Consider the following 16,157-nt stretch of genomic DNA (forward strand, 5'->3'; position numbering starts at 1 on the left):
TGCTATTGTGTCTTTTGGGTCTTGTAATGTTATGTTGATGGGGGGTGGCCTGGCCCCTTTTGCCGATGTGGGGGGGTCTGCCTGTTCTTCAGCGGGGTGGCTGGGTGGCAGGCCTTTATAATTTTGGTTTTTCAGTAATGTTGAATGATGTGGTGTTGTTGTTTTTTTTGGCGGAGCGGCGGGGGAGGTACTTGTCCGGGCGGCATTGTTTTTGTTCGTGGTTATCGGTGATGTGACCAGGGGTGTGGGCTGTCTGGTTGCTTTTTTCCTTAGTAAGTCGTTTTTTTTTTTAATGTTTCGATGATAGTTTCCTGCGACTGCGGCGCGCAGGGGTCTTGAGCTTGAAGGGCTTCAAATCTGTTTTTTATTGGGATTGCCATTGGTTGGGGGCTTCTTTTTTGTTTCATGTTTTCGTTTTTTTCGTGACACTCTTCTTGAGAATCGCTTTCTTTTTCTTTTAAATTTTCTTGTCTGATTTCTTTTTTGTTCCTGCTTATCAGGTTTGGAGGCGGATTGAGTTTCCGCGTCTTTTGTGCAGCGGGTCTTATGCTGCTATCTTTAATTATCTGTTGCTTTTCTATCTTCCTTTTGACCCCCTTTTTTGTCGGACTTATGGCGGATTCCGCCTCCTTGGTTTCAATCTCATTCCTTTCCTCTTCTATTTTTGTATTGTTTGTAGTGTGGGTGATGTTATCACTATTTTTTCACTGCTTAGCACTCTTTTTGCTTTTTTTTTTTTTTTTCTCCGCTCTCTCACTGTATACTGTACACTGAATAGCTTGCTGCGCTCACTGTTAGGGCCTACGCCTGGTAGTCCCTTAGGGCCGAGAGGTCCGGTCTGCTCGGAGGATCACGGTCGACTGCGACGAGAACGAGTGCACTCAGCGCGGTATGAGCGTTGGCTGAAATAAGTAATATTTTTATTTGTCTTTGATTGTCAAATAAATAGAATATTTAAAGAAACATAAGTGTGTGCAAAAATCATTAATCTTTTTATTAGAGTTTATAAACTTCTATAAAGTGAAAGATTTACTTTTCAAATAAAAAATAAATTGAAATTGTATTATTACCTTGAAAAATCGCTTATGTTATAATAATCATCCAAAGTGATATGTAGCGGCATTCGACGGCAAAGAACTTTCCAACGGTTTCATCGGTACATAGTATACCACATAGACTGTTTACGAGAGACCGACAAAACATAAGCAAGGTCACGACGAAGGGTAAGCGTCGACAGGCCTTATGAGCTATCGATATCCCTACGGTCCTTTCGCCAAACACGAAAGAAAGCGTGCGTGACCACGGTCGCGAAAGTCTAACGAACGCGTGCGTAGTAGGGATATTGAGAGGTGATAAAAAGAAATGAAATGAATTGAGAGATGAGTGGTGACCAAGAAGCGTGATTGCAGTCGAAATCGAGAAACGTGAGTAAATTATTATCCGCTCGAGTCGCGAGTTGAGACTTGTAACAAAGTCGTTAAGCGAGAATACATATACTGTTAAACAAAACGCCGAGTATTTCTTTAGCACTCTACACGTACTACCAACACCTTATATATACAAAATAAGAGAAGGAAACGAATAGTAATCATTAAATAGTAAAGAATTACTGATATAAAGCATATTTCGTTTCAATATTAAAAAGTTTTGATTATTATAAGAAGAGACCAATAAAGTATTTACAAACTTAAAGTTTTATAGAAAAATTGTACTTAAAAATAGATTTAATAAATCGAATACATTGGAAATATTATTGTGAATTATCATATATACCTTCGACTAATTCCGTTTTCAAATATTCTACTAAATATGTCTTGCATAGTCTTCTATCCCAATCATCTGTTATGTGACCTCCATACATTATTTCTCCAAATAAGTAACGAAGATCCTTCCAAGGTACTTTGATACTATTTTCCAGGTAATTAAATAATACAGATACGCTGATTGTTAGATCACCGAAGTTGAATGGGTAGGACTGACGCAAAAAAAAAAATTTTTTTTGAACATACATAATTTACAAGCTTGTTATAATTTTATAAATTTGTTTAAACATATTTTGAATGAGAATAAACTACATTTTACTAAACAGAAAATTATTCTACGGAAAGCGTTATTTGAAAAAATTACAGAAAATCATTGCTGATACCGTATCTAATTATATTAATAATTACTTATCTCTGAACATTATACATAAATTTCATATATACATATATATATGTCGGGTTGACGTTAAGATTAGAGTTAGGGTTAAGGGCGTGAAACGAATCCCCATTGGCATTACACGTGGTCATTATGCAATAGAGGAGATATTTACTAGTGCAAATATGATTATGATAGAATTTGACAAGTAATCGCGATAATTAGATACTCGAGAAGCTAATGACAATGATCCTAGGCTCAATAACGAATCCGCGGTCAACGGGATAACGAACTCTACTCTTCTTTAGCGTATAAGTTGTACTCAATGTTAATGAATGGAGCAATCACCACGTAAAAGAAAGATACTTCAATCGTCGATGAGATCGAACAAGAGAGCGCCCCTCCGGCACGGTGACGCTGTCGAGGAGAACTATATCGTGTGTCTGAGGACACGAGATCATCGGATTCGTAGAGAAAAGTCTTCGTTCGGAAAGTGAGGGAAATTGACGCTACTGTTAATTGGTCAATTTCCATGTTGGTGGCTAGGGAAGGGTGCTAGCCGCCCTTAAGGGAAAGTTGCTAGCGGAAAGCGTCGTTCGTGAGAAAAATAGATTTCTCCTATTTTCCCGTAGTTGGAACGAGGACTGTTTGTCCGTTTGAAGGACTTTAGTTAAATAAATCTTAAGATTTATAGCGGGTCCTCGGGCTAGCTGAACATGTTCTGTGGAGATGCATCGACATCTGGCAATCATCTTACCCGAAGAATAGAGTCTGCGTGTGGCGAGCCACGGCACAGAAACCGTTGGAATGTTTACTGTCGCGTGCCGCCACAACTATTTCTTTTAAGGAGAGCTATAGAATTACTCCATGCCTTTGTTAGACAAAAGGTTCGTCCCTTGACCGCGGCTACGTTCGGCGACCGGTTGTCGCCTCGAGCACAAGCTCACTATCATAAATCTCAAATAAATACAGTCAGATCGAATAACAACAATTTCTTAATACGACTATGGTGGAATCTGGATTACAGTATTGAGGGATCTTCCCAAAGTTCCAAAGGGAAGGTTCCGGTGTTCTTTTATCTCCGACATATATAATATACATACATATGTATACAATACATGTACACTATACATACATTAATTGTATATATATGTATGTAAATGTAATTTTTTAACGACGATTAACAACATAGTAACAGAGAAATTTGTTTAATTGCTATTTGTGCTTGGGTACGTTCTAAATTATTTAATAATTTATTATTAAAACATATATTGACTAAAAAAAAGCAATTATTAAAGAATATAATGTACGAACTTTGCTAATATCATCACTAATAAAAAGTAATGCTTTATCTTATTAGTAGCTTTTCCTAATTTGATTGCAGGTTACAAGGAAGACAGTTATAGTATGTTTTAAACTATTAGGTCATCCCATAAGTTTGTGCCGACTTTTGTGTATACATTTCATGTGTCGATTTATAAACATACGGCGATGAGGGACCAATGCACTTGAAAAATGGGAAAAAGTTGTACAACGAGAGGGGGATTACATTTTTTCATGAAACTGAAAGGTATGTAAACAATCTTAACATATATAACCGCTCGAAAAACGGAACGAACTTATGGGACGACATAATATATCACATTTGCGAGATATATTCGAAATATGTCTTATAATTAATAAAAAATCTGTTAAAGAGTATTAATTTGAAGTTATTACATTACACAAGATAACGTAAATATTGTTTTCTGCTTTCTCTCATTGTTTCAACAGTTACAAATCTTCGATCCATAATTTCTAATTTAACGTCATGATCCATTAAGATTTAACGTCACTTACCCTATTCCATCCTTGCGCCCCAAATTTTCTACGTTCTGCAAGTACAGCGTGGTAATAACAAAGTGCAAATAATATTGCTTTGAATTCGGTTTCCTTGCTGCAGGACTCCAAAGTTTCCTGGGTAAAGTTATCCAACGCTTTGTGAATATTCGCTTGAATTCCAGATGGTGGTTCGTTCGTAATCTTTATGGCTGATTCTAGTATACCCTGTGTATAATTTAACGTACCTTACATTTAGTAATTATCTATCTATATTATTGGCTAAAGTATCACGTGTATAGTAAATTGGGGACTATAATAGGGACCTCAGAATTTTCTTAGATTTTTTAAAGCAAAAAGACAATAAGAAATTAGGCCATTTAACGAAAGACCTGTAATGCCTACCGCGTTAGTGAAAAATCATATTACCGACGGAGGGTTAAAGAATATAATTAGCACATGTTAACTTAATTAAAAGTGCATATTTTCTTTTGCTTTTTCAAATTGTACAATTGTTTATTACCTGAGGTATTATTGATTCATGAGGATCAGGACTGGGTTCCGCACTAATGAACAAACGATAATCATCATGTGGATTCTCCGAGCACTGTTCCATCTTTTTTTCCAATGTAGGCAACCATTTCCTCACTAAATGGACATTTTGCAAAATTACCCAGTGGCCTTCGTTCGCGGAAAGTTCTATGGCTTCTTCCGCTATGGGTTCTTGACCTTGACCCAGTGACACATTATGGAAATTTCTCCCTCCAAAAGTGAAACCCAATTAGATTCCCAGTTTTTCGACGTCCTGAATTTTTATCGTTGTCGTTATTGTACATACATATTCCATGTGATTACGTTGATTTTCATAACATGTTTTTGTATAATTCATTAGGTATCGATAATTCTTAATTTTAATTGTCTTCGATTCAGGTTATAAACTGGTAAACGAAAGATATGTTATCGACAGCAACAGAGTATAGGAAATGAGAAGAGTAAGAAGATATTACAATTATATTGCATTAAAGAAAAATTATTAAATGTTGCGAAGTTTGATTGTAGCTTATTGATTGATTCCTCAGGGTATGCAAGAATTATATCTCATGACTTTGGTAGCTGATCCTACACCTTTGGATCGGTGGAATTTCAAAGCTAAATTTTTTGCATTGCATTGTTTAATGCTCGTTACGAGGAATAAATATCTGTAAGGAACCATGGGTCGCAAATGAACCGTTTTTTGGAAAATGACCTTAAAATACCTTAAAAACTAAGTAATGACATATTAATGAACAAACAAAAAGCTGTTCCTTTGAATGTACGATAACCTACGCTAAATAGAATGAAGCATCTAGCTTCATCATTTCAAACTATTACAAAATTACTTACCTTATGGAGAAATCTTTCGTATAAAAATCGAATAGCGTTGAAGAGAATATAATTCGGTACGTGGAATTGCAGAAACGTTAACTACTCTTCGATTTCGATATTTTTGAATGTATTGTAAAAATCGATATTTCAAATAATCTTTTCCTATATGAGAAGAGAATTCGCTTAATTTCCGTGATATTCGCGAAAAACTACCGATATCACTACAGTGAATTCTGCATCTGCAGTCGTGCTACCGTGACAGCGTATGCATTAGTTTAGTTACCGATTGCCGGTCACTTATCGTCTGTTTGACAACGAGAGTCGGGCGAGTTTAAAGGCTTCGTGCACAACGTACACATGCGAGGTTGCAAGAGTCTGTTATAACTGATAACTTATAACTCAATTAAAAGTGAATATCATCAGTGTATTAGATTCAAATATTAAATAATTAAATAACTGTTAATAAACAGAAGATAAGCGACCGGCGACTGGTAACCAGACAGACGCATGGGCTGTCACTGTTGAACATCTATAGGCAGAAAAACACTATGATTGAGCCGGTAGTTTCTTGCCAATATATTGAAAACTAAACGAGTTCACTCCTTATATACAATATAGTATATAGGTAAAAGTTGTGCAAAATATTTTTACAACATATCAAAAAATCATAAAATTCGGGGGTCGATAACGTTTCTACAGTTTCACCCTATATACCGTTATATATTGCATACAATATTATGCATTATATATATTATTATTATTACAAGTTAATAGTGTTACACACTAGATAAATAAATAAATAAATAAATAAATAAAATATTTTCAGTAAGGACTCCTGTTATTCTAACAGGAAAATGACTTTCAGTCGCGCGCGACTACTTTGCACGTGTGCATAGCATGTATAGATATATGTATGCCTTCCATATTCTTTGTAGTCACAGAGTCGTGTCTTAACTTCGCGGTTGCGCGCGTCTGGTCGCGAATGGGAAGAAGAATAAAGCGTAGACTTCGTTTAAAAGACCTAGCTACGGAGTGGGGAAAGTAGCGATGCCTTTTAGTAAGCAGATTGTAAGGAACCGTACGATACTTAGCCCAGAACCTTGGTGACCCGAAGTACTTAACAAAAAAGAACACAAAAGAAAAAAAAAATTTTCTTTTATTTTCCTGCGATAAATTTAAACAGCTGATCCATACGAATCTTGATAAACTTTTGGAAACTATCCTGATAAACTATAAACAAACTACTGGATTTTTGTTTCGATTGATAATACAATACTATATGGTTATTAATAACTAATAAGCCGATGTGATATTATTTAAATAAAAAAGAAAATTAACAGAGCTGTTGTGCATAAAAAATGTTTAGGTGTTGAAATGTTAGGTGAAATGTATAAGTATTGAATAAATTTCTTACCTTCAACGGATCAACGCCAGGAGAGAGAATGAAAAATATAGGCGTGATTGAACTGGTTTCTTCAAAGGATTTATGAAAAGGTGGAGATCTGGATTCAACAAATTTTGAACCAAGCTTTTCTTCTACGAAGCACCTAAATAAAGTAGTGAGATACAATATTTTAAACAATTTGAGGAAAAAGGAAATATAATTTAACTTAAAGTAATACCAGGTAGTATAGTATACTGGGTGTTACTGATATTTTTAATGCTCTTTTTTATAAATAACAGATTTGTAAGATAAAAAAGAAAAATAATTATTTCTTATACATGCTACGATAGGGTGAATAGATTTTTGAAATGTTATTGTTTCTACGAAAGATTATGTATGTATGTAAACATAGAGAGACGAGTGTCGACTCCTGATAGCCAGCGTTAAGCATTATTTGTTATCAAGCGATGTCAATCCTTAAATGTTATCAATCGTTATCTGTTGTTAATCGTTATTTGTTGTTAGTTGCCAAAAGTAATAAACGTTATTGTTACAAATCAGGAGTATTTCTTGTGTGCTCAATCACGACATATACCACCTTAATAATAATTCTGTTTAGCTGTTCTCGACCTATGTGTTCGTTTTGTGTGTGTTTTGGAAAAGTGGGTGCTGCTAATGTCTAATTTTTCCGTTGTTTTAGATATTAGGAAGTTTATGTGACATCAGAGACCATCGCACCGCTTCAGAGACCAGGTCACACACCGCGGGCAAGATGACTGCCAGATGTCTACACATCCTTACTGGGTACCTTCGATAGTCTTAGGGACCTACCATAAATTTGGGCATTTTCATAGTTAAGGTCCTTTAGACCAAGCAAGGATCATTCCTTTCAAGTGTCCTTTACATTTATTGTTTACCACGGCTAGATACGGGAAACTTGGTTTTTCTGACGTTCTGTACCTTCCTTTACCAACTTTCTCTTGTCCCTTAAATTTAAGGCTTACGTTTTAAAGACAAGAAGGTTGAGCCGTAACGGAACTTTATGTTTCTTTTCTATGGAACTTTATTAAATAACACAACTTTATAAGCGCAGTTTGCGCGACTGATCTGAGAAATGTTGACTGACGAGAGTTTGTAGTTTCAGTCCCGAGCTGTTCTCGTATCATCATCGAGGAAAGCTCGGTGTGGGTGTACCCTTGGAAAAGTGAGGGTAACGATCCGCGATGCCAATTGGTTATAGCCCACGTTAATAAATGAAGAGTGGAGGAGGAAGCCTCCTACCAACATGGTCCCTAGGTGACACTGTTCATGGGGAAAACTAGCTTTCCCGCTATTGAGGGTACGCGGTGGGGACCTGCACACATCTGGCCTCTAATGTGGATTGCCGTCACACTCTCGAGGGCGGCTGAGACCCTTCCTAGTCCACCAACCTTCTTCTTACCCAATCAAAAGCAGTGTCTATTGCCCTCACTTTCCTAGCCAAAATTGTCCTTAACGAATCAGCTCATCTCGTGTCCTTAGACACACCCATCACTAGCTTTCCTCTGCCTCAACATTGTCACTAAACTTCACATATTCTCTATCTTTAGAATAGTCAACATGTTTTTACCGAGTTTCTACGCTTAGACCAGTCGCGCACTTAATTTATACATACGCATCAGTGTAACTAGTTTCTATATAAAGTTGTTGGAGTGAATTGTGATTTATACGTGTCAATTCAGTGTGTATTCCATTGTGATTACTGAATTCATCATAAGGTTTGATAAAAGGAAAGTTAATAGTTGTGCTACGGATGAACCTTCTTGTTTTTATCATCTAAGCCTCAAATTTACGTGACATTATCCTCGGTGTCTTTGTTGGTGTTGTGTATCGCTATACCTGCTTCTTGGACGAGGGAGTTTTGTTCTTTTGATCTGGAAATTTGACTTATATGCGGGAACATGCTGGCAGAATCGTTTTTGGAGGTATTTATTATTTTATTTTTCCAGTATTGGTTTTAGAGTTCGGGAATGCTTGTTTCAATTGCGATTTTATTTTGTATAGTAGATAATTTAGGAATTCGAAGTCTTCTCTTTCGTCGTAAGAATAGTTGTATTTTAGATTGTTGCATTTAGATAGTATGTAGCTTTTGTCTCGTTGTAGTTTTTTTATTTTATTGTTTACATAGAACTCGCAATAATTTTTTTGTTTTAATATTGGTGCGGATTTGTAGGGGCACTCGACAGCAAACTTTCCAACGGTTTCTGTCCCGTGGCTCGCTACACGAAGACTCTACCCTTCGAACAAGATGATTGCCAGATGTCGATACACTTTCACCGAATATTTTTAGCTAGCCTAAGGACCCGCTATAAATCATAGGATGTATGTAGCAAAGGTTCTCTAAAGGGACAATCGTCTTTGTCTCAACAATCTCTACACATACCACCCACTACGGGAAAACACAGGAAATCTGCTTTTTCTCACGTACGACGCTCCTCGCTAGCGATTTTCTCTCAAGGGCGGTTAACATCCCCCTCCAACCACCAACTCAAAATTGAGCCAATTAACAGCGACGTCCATTTCCCTCACCTTCCGAACCAATACTTTTCTTAACGAATCCGATCATTCCGTATCCTTAGACACACCCAATCACAGTTTTCCGAAGGAGTATTATCTTGACAAAAAGTCATTCTGTCGTGAGCCGCGAGACGAGTTGAGAGACGCCTATCCGAATTGATCGTTGGTAGTTGGCCGTAATAGCGAATCCGAATTTCTCGACATCTGTTGCAATCATCTCCCAACTTGAATCGCACCGCGAAACGTATCACATCGAGTTCGAATTTGCAACCGCGAACCGATAATTGTATCGCGCGTTCTGTGCACGAGTGTATATCACGTACATAAACTAATAAATATTTATAGTTGAACAATATCGAGTGAATCTTCTACACTTATCACGCACTTATCACCCCAGATTCTTGAAGAGCTATTTCTATATGTTTTTCTATTTCGTCTATGAATGAGTCGATTTGTGTGATTGTTAAGCTGACGTTGTTGTAGATCTTCTGGTCGTAGTCCTGTTCGAGTCGGTTTTGGAACTTTTTCTAGTCTGTCTTTTCGTAATCGTACCTGGGAGTTTCGGTCTGTGTTTCAAGTGTTAGGAAGTCAGATGTATTCTTGTTTATCTGAAATACTATGGCGTTATGGTCGCTGTTATAGTCTAGGATATTGAGAGTGTGTTAACATTTTGAAATTTTAATCGCGCGTCTGCTAGGCATGTGCCCAGGTATGAGCCTTCTTTTCGGTAAGAGGGTAGCTCGGAGCTGTAATGGTTTATTTTGTAGTGTATACTTTTATTGTCTAGCCAGTTTGTAATGAAGTTTCCTCTCGTGTTGTTTAGTTCGTTTTTCCAGCTTGCATGTTTTGCATTAAGGTCGCCAGCTATTGTATAGTAATTTTCCTGTTTGTCGATCTGTAAAAGTTCAAAGAGATTGTTGAATTCGTCGTTAAATTCTTTCTGCAGTGCTAAATAAGTTTTCCTTATTGCTTATTTTTATTTTTATGATCGTTTCTAGGATTTTGAAACTTGTTATTTTGTCGTTTTGCATTGTTTTGAACATCAGAGGGTTTTTTTATGAGGATTGCAGTTCCTCCACCTTGGGCAGCTAGAGTAGTTTTTGAAGTATACTTTGTGTCTTTTGTTCAATTTTGTTTCTGAGATAAGTACGATGTGGAAAGTGGAAGGGTTAGCATATTGTATCTGTATTTGGTTTGAAATTATTGAGTTGGCATTTATTGAAATTATTTGCAAACGTTTTACTTTTAACTGATTTGTTTTTTGCTGTAATTGACACTTGAGTGGGTTTTGGTTATTCATCATTTATACTATCGATAGTGATGAAGATGGGGTCGATCCTTTCCTCCTGCGTTTTTAATGATTTTCTCATTTCGTTTAATTGCTTTTGTTCATTTAACGCCTTGAGTGTACATTTTTTGAAGTCTTCAATGACGTTTATTATGTTTAGTTGGAGTATGTTTACTGTTGGATTAGGGCTTTGATTCAAGCGGGGAAATATATTTGTTATATATTATATATTTGGTAGTTTGTTTTCTTTATTTGTGTTTGATACACAAAAGAATATTTAAAGAAACATAAATGTACCAAAATGAATATGATATATTGCATGGTAACGGTCGTGTTATAGAAAAACATATCTTTTTCTCGATGCTTAGATTATAGATTCTTAAAGGTTGATTGTTAAGAAAAATAATATAGATTGGGAAAATAAAAAAAAGCCAACAGCACACGGAGTTCCCAGGCGGTCACCCATCCAAGTACTATCCGTGCCCAGCGCTGCTTAACTTTCGTGATCGGACGAGAACGAGTGCTTTTTTTTTTTTTTTATCTTTGTTTATTAGTTCCAGGTTATTTACATATTTTTTTTACATCATTTTTTTTCCAGAATAAACGCTGAATTCTAATTGTAGGGTGGTACAGGCAAGAGTACCGATACGCGACGGTACGACGTAGCCATGCATTATTACATTCTTTTCTCTTTTTTTTTTAAGATTATTATTGTTAAATAAAATAAAATTAAGCCGCTGTTGCGCTGTGCTTATGTACGATATTTTAATTTATGTCCTGAAAGCCTGGACGCAAAAACAGGACAGTTCGCTAGCCTATTAGGGAGGGGCTGGGAGGGGATGGACTGGAAGGGGCGGGGAGGGGTGTTCTGTGGGATTAGTATAATATTTGTTTATCTATTTACATATTTACATATTTACACTTTGATTCGGTGAGCGTTGCCGTTCTGTGGCTCTTTATCTTGTTGTTTTTGTTGTGAATTCCGTATCCACCAATATTTTTTTGTGTTTTTTCTGTGTTTGTCTTCTGTATCCTTTTGGGGGAGGGCCATGTTGTATCTCCACCTAGTGTCTGCCGTGCGGCCATCTAGGTTTTCCTCGTATTGAATAGATTTCATTCCTATTTTCCTTTGCATATGATAAATTATGGGTATGTTGTTTTGGTCTTGGAGATAGTTTCTTTCGTCTAGGTATAGAAAGGCTTCGGCGGGGATGTAGCCTGTTAGCAGAGTGTTTTTGAAGTATGCGTCGTTTGGGTATAAGAAGCCGAAGATTAGGCTGTTTTCTTTGATCTTCGCGGCTTGCGAGAAGTGATTTCTCGTTAGTTTTAGGATGTGACAGTCGATGCGGTGGATGTTGGCTAAGTCGTATATTTTTTTGTTTTTTACGTATTTTCTGTATCCGCTGTGTTCTGATCTGTAAATGCTCAGGCAAGCTCTGATGCATTTTCTTTCAAATATGCGAATTTTTTCCATTATTGACGCAGGTATGTTGTACCATATTGGGCAGCCGTAGGTTATAATGGGTCTTATTAGCGATTGGTAGCACATGATTTTTACTTTGCTATCGAGAAGTCTGGAGTAAAACAGCCTTTTTGTATTCCAAAAAGCTTTGCTGGCTTTGGAGAGTTGGATTTCGATGTGTTGCTTATAATTTAGTTTTTCATCTATGTTTATTCCTAGGTATTTTACGCAGTTTTTGTGTGGTATGAGGTTCTCTTCGTTTGCTTTTTCTTTTAGGCGGAATTTCCTGACTTGTTCCCTTTCTGCTGGGCCGATTTTGCTTGTTCTGGGTCTGAATAGTATGGTTTCGCATTTGCTTGCGTTAATTTTTAGTTTCCATGTATGATAGTAATCGCTGATTTTGTTAAAGAGTTCTTGCAGTTCTGTTCTTATCGTTTTGGTTTTGCGGCCTGTTACGTAGATGATTAGGTCATCCGCGAAGGCTATGGAGCGTTTGTGTGTGGATGTGTTGAGGTTAAAGAGGTTTAGTAAGTCGTTATTGTAGATGCTAAAGAGTAGCGGGGAATTTACTGTTCCTTGTTGCAGGCCGTTCTCTATGGAGAATTCTTTGCTTGAAGTGTGCGAGCCGTCGGTCATTATGAAAGTTTTGTTTGTTACCATGTCCCATACTATTTTGATTAGGTATTCGGGGAAGTTCTTTTTAATCATTTTATAAATGAGCCCTGGGATCCAGACGGTGTCGAAGGCTTTTTCGATGTCTATTAGGCAGGCGGCTACTTGCTGGTTTGCGTTAAGTGCCCAGCAGATATCCGACGTAAGTTTGTTTATTGCGTGGATTGTGGAGTGTTTGTGGCGGAAGCCGAATTGGTTTTCCGGGATTATCTTATTTTTTGAGCAGAAGGCTGCTAGGGGGTTGTTTATGATCATTTCGTATACTTTGCTTATGTTGGGGAGGAGGCTTATGGGTCGTAGGTTTGCAGGTGATGAGCCGTCTTTATTTGTTTTTGTAATGGCTATGAGTTTGGCTTTTTTCCATTTTTTGGGGAAGTACGTGTTGTTTAGTGCATTATTAAACAGTACTGTGTAGTACCATTTTATTTTGTTTGGTAGGCGTTTGAGCGAGATGTTTGGGATGCCATCAAAGCCGGCGGATTTTTTGTTGTTTAGCGTGGAGAAGATTGTACTTAGTTGATTGAAGTTTGTAAAGTAGTTTATTTCTGGGTCGGGCTGTTTGGGGTCGTCCGATGTGTTTTCGTTTGAGAATGTGCAGACTGTTTTGTTTAGCGCTATGTCTTGCTTTATTTTATTTTTTAGTATGTTTGTTTCGGCGATGATAATTCTGTTTAATTGTTCTCGGCCCATGTGTTCGTTTTGTGTGTGAGTTTTGGCGAAGTGGGTGCCGATAATGTCTAGTTTTTCCGTTGTTTTTGATATTATGAAGTTGCCCTCTGTGTCTTTGTTGGTGTTGTGTATCTCGATGCCTGCTTCTTGGATGAGGGAGGCTTTTTCTGGTGGCAGTTTGAGGGGCGGGATGGAGTTTTGTTCCTTTGGTCTGAAAATTTGATTTATCTGCGGGAACATGCTAGCAGAGTCTTTTTTGGAGATACTTTTTATTTTATTTGTCCAGTATTGATTTATAGAGTTTGCGAATTCTTGTTTTAGTTGTGATTTTATTTCGTGTAGCAGGTACTTTAGGAATTCTATGTCTTCTCTTTTGTCGTAAGAGTAGTTGTGTCTTAGGTAGTTTAATTTCGATAGTATGTAGCTTTTATCTCGTTGTAGTTTTTTTATTTTATAGTTTATATATGGCTCGCAGGAGTCTTTTTTTTTAAATGTCGGTACGGATTCTTGTAGGGCGATTTGTATATGTTTTTCTATTTCGTCTATGAACGAGTCGATTTGTCTGTCTGTTAGGTTGACACTGTTATAGATTTTTAGGTCGCAGTTCTGTTCGAGTAGGTTTTGGAACTTTTTCCAGTCTGTCTTTTTGTAGTTGTACCTGGGTGTTTCGGTCTGTGTTTCAAGCGTTAGGCAGTCAGATGTATAGGAGAACGAGTGCACTCAGCGCGGTATGAGCGTTGACTGAAATAAGTAATTTTTTTATTTGTCTTTGATGGTCAAAGAAATAGAATATTTAATGAAACATGTGTGTGCCAAAATGAAAATGATATAACGTATGGTAATGGTCGCATGATACTAAAACATTGCAATTTCTTCATGCTTAGAATAAAGATTATTAAAAATTGATTGTTAAGGAATCCGAATTGATTTTTTTTTGGGGGGGGGGGAATTACCTTATTTTTTGTGCAAAAGGAGATTAGGGTGTCATTTATGACTATTTCGAATATTTTGATTACGTTGGCTAGGATACATAATATCGCAGGTTTGAGAGCAAGGAGCGGTTTTTATTTTTTTCTTTTATGATGGCTCTTAAAATTATTAAGGAGCACTGTATAATAACATTTTATTCTGTTTGAGCAGAATGTTCAGGATGTGGTCGAAACCGGATGATTTTTAATTGTTTAATTTAGAGAAAATGATTTTTATTCGGTTGTAATTTGCAAAGAAGTTTATTTCTGTGTCTGGTTGTTTGGGTTTGTCCGAGGAGTTTTCATTAGAAAATATGAAGGTTGTCTTATTTAGCGATATGTCTCGCTCTATTTATTTTTCAGTTTGTTTGTTTCGGCAATGATAATTCTGTTTAATTGTTCTCGACCCATGTGTTCGTGTGTGTGTATGTTTTGGAAAAGCGAGTGTCGATAAGATATAGTTTTTCCGTTGTTTTACATGTCATAAAATAACTAGACTTCATGTTTTTATTGGTGTTCTGTATCGCTATACCTGCATCTTGGAGGAGGGGAGCTTTCTCTGGAGACAGTTTGAAAGAAGAGATAGAGTTTGGTTCTTTTAACCTAGAAATTTTATTTGTCTGTGGGAACATGCTAGCTGAGTTTTTTTAGTCATATTTTTTTTACTTTGTTTGCTCATCTTCTGTTTCATCGTAAAAATAGCTGTATTTTAGATTGTTTATTTTGGATAGTACGTAGCTTTTGTCTCGTTGTAGTTCGCTTTCGCAGTCAAGGCGTTATTTTGGTAGGGTACACCAATAGCTAAAACGATTCCCTTCAACATTCGTAGCAGTATTTCTAATTTCCTATGCTATGAGTTTCTTGTAAGGGTAATTGACGGATTTTAACGGTCCGAACGGTCGAGCGCCCCTTACCCCTCGGTCAATAACATCGAAGCATGGCATTCATTCAGGTATCGTTCACGCTCTTCTCGGGAAGGATCCCCCGCACTTGGAGCACCTTAACGCCGTAAACGCCATCTGGCGGGCGAAGATGCCGTTTGACGATTATCTTCATAACCAATCAGCGTGCGGATTTGGGGCCCTCCGTTTTGATCCTTGTTGGAGTCTAATACGTGTTGGGCTCGCTCGAGTCTAACAACGGTATCGGCAGTCTCGTTCGAGTGGTTCAACCGTGAACACGTAGGAGACAGTCAGCTTCAGTGCCTCCGATTCGCTAAACGTGGAGTAACGAACCGTTTCAATCTCTCAGTGCTCTTCAAGCGCTCCTGCAGGCTCAATCTTACCATCAGGCGTAACGATCAGTAGACAGTCCTCTGCGAAGTCTTCAGTTTTGAACGATATCTCCCAGCATACGTGAAGGTAAGTATCATTTTAGTGATCGAACACTTGTACAGGTTAGACGTATCGTTATTTCTTTAACCGTTTGAGTACTAAGCAGCGTGATCGCTGTTTAGATTTTCTATCGAAAAGTCCCAGTACATTTGAACGCTACGGACGACTGACGGTATTTTGGATTACATTGTTATCTTAATAATTTTTATTGAACAAAAGTTGAAATAATTATAAACTAATAGTATGTATATATAAAAATATAGATGTATTTCATAAGAATAACGAATATGACGAGCGCTTTCATGCCGCTTATTTCTTTTCGCAATCGATTAGGAGGTTATCTTGTCGTTCGGGACTTTTCGACCCTGGTTTTTCAAAAACGCCGGGGCTCAAACGGTTGAATTATGTCAATATTATCATAAATAATTACTTTTCTATTTACTCTATATGATTTTCGAAACATTAAAAGATTATTATTACTCGACTATTTCAGTATTGATTA

At 37.1% G+C, this 16,157-nt stretch overlaps 1 pseudogene; it reads right to left on the bottom strand.

The window, feature by feature from the left end:
- Positions 1-1,603: 1,603 nt before the first annotated feature.
- Positions 1,604-8,648, bottom strand: LOC125386669 (annotated as a pseudogene).
- Positions 8,649-16,157: the final 7,509 nt, after the last annotated feature.

Source organism: Bombus terrestris, chromosome 17 (genome assembly GCF_910591885.1).
Source record: "Bombus terrestris chromosome 17, iyBomTerr1.2, whole genome shotgun sequence".
In the NCBI taxonomy this organism is placed as follows: domain Eukaryota; kingdom Metazoa; phylum Arthropoda; class Insecta; order Hymenoptera; family Apidae; genus Bombus; species Bombus terrestris.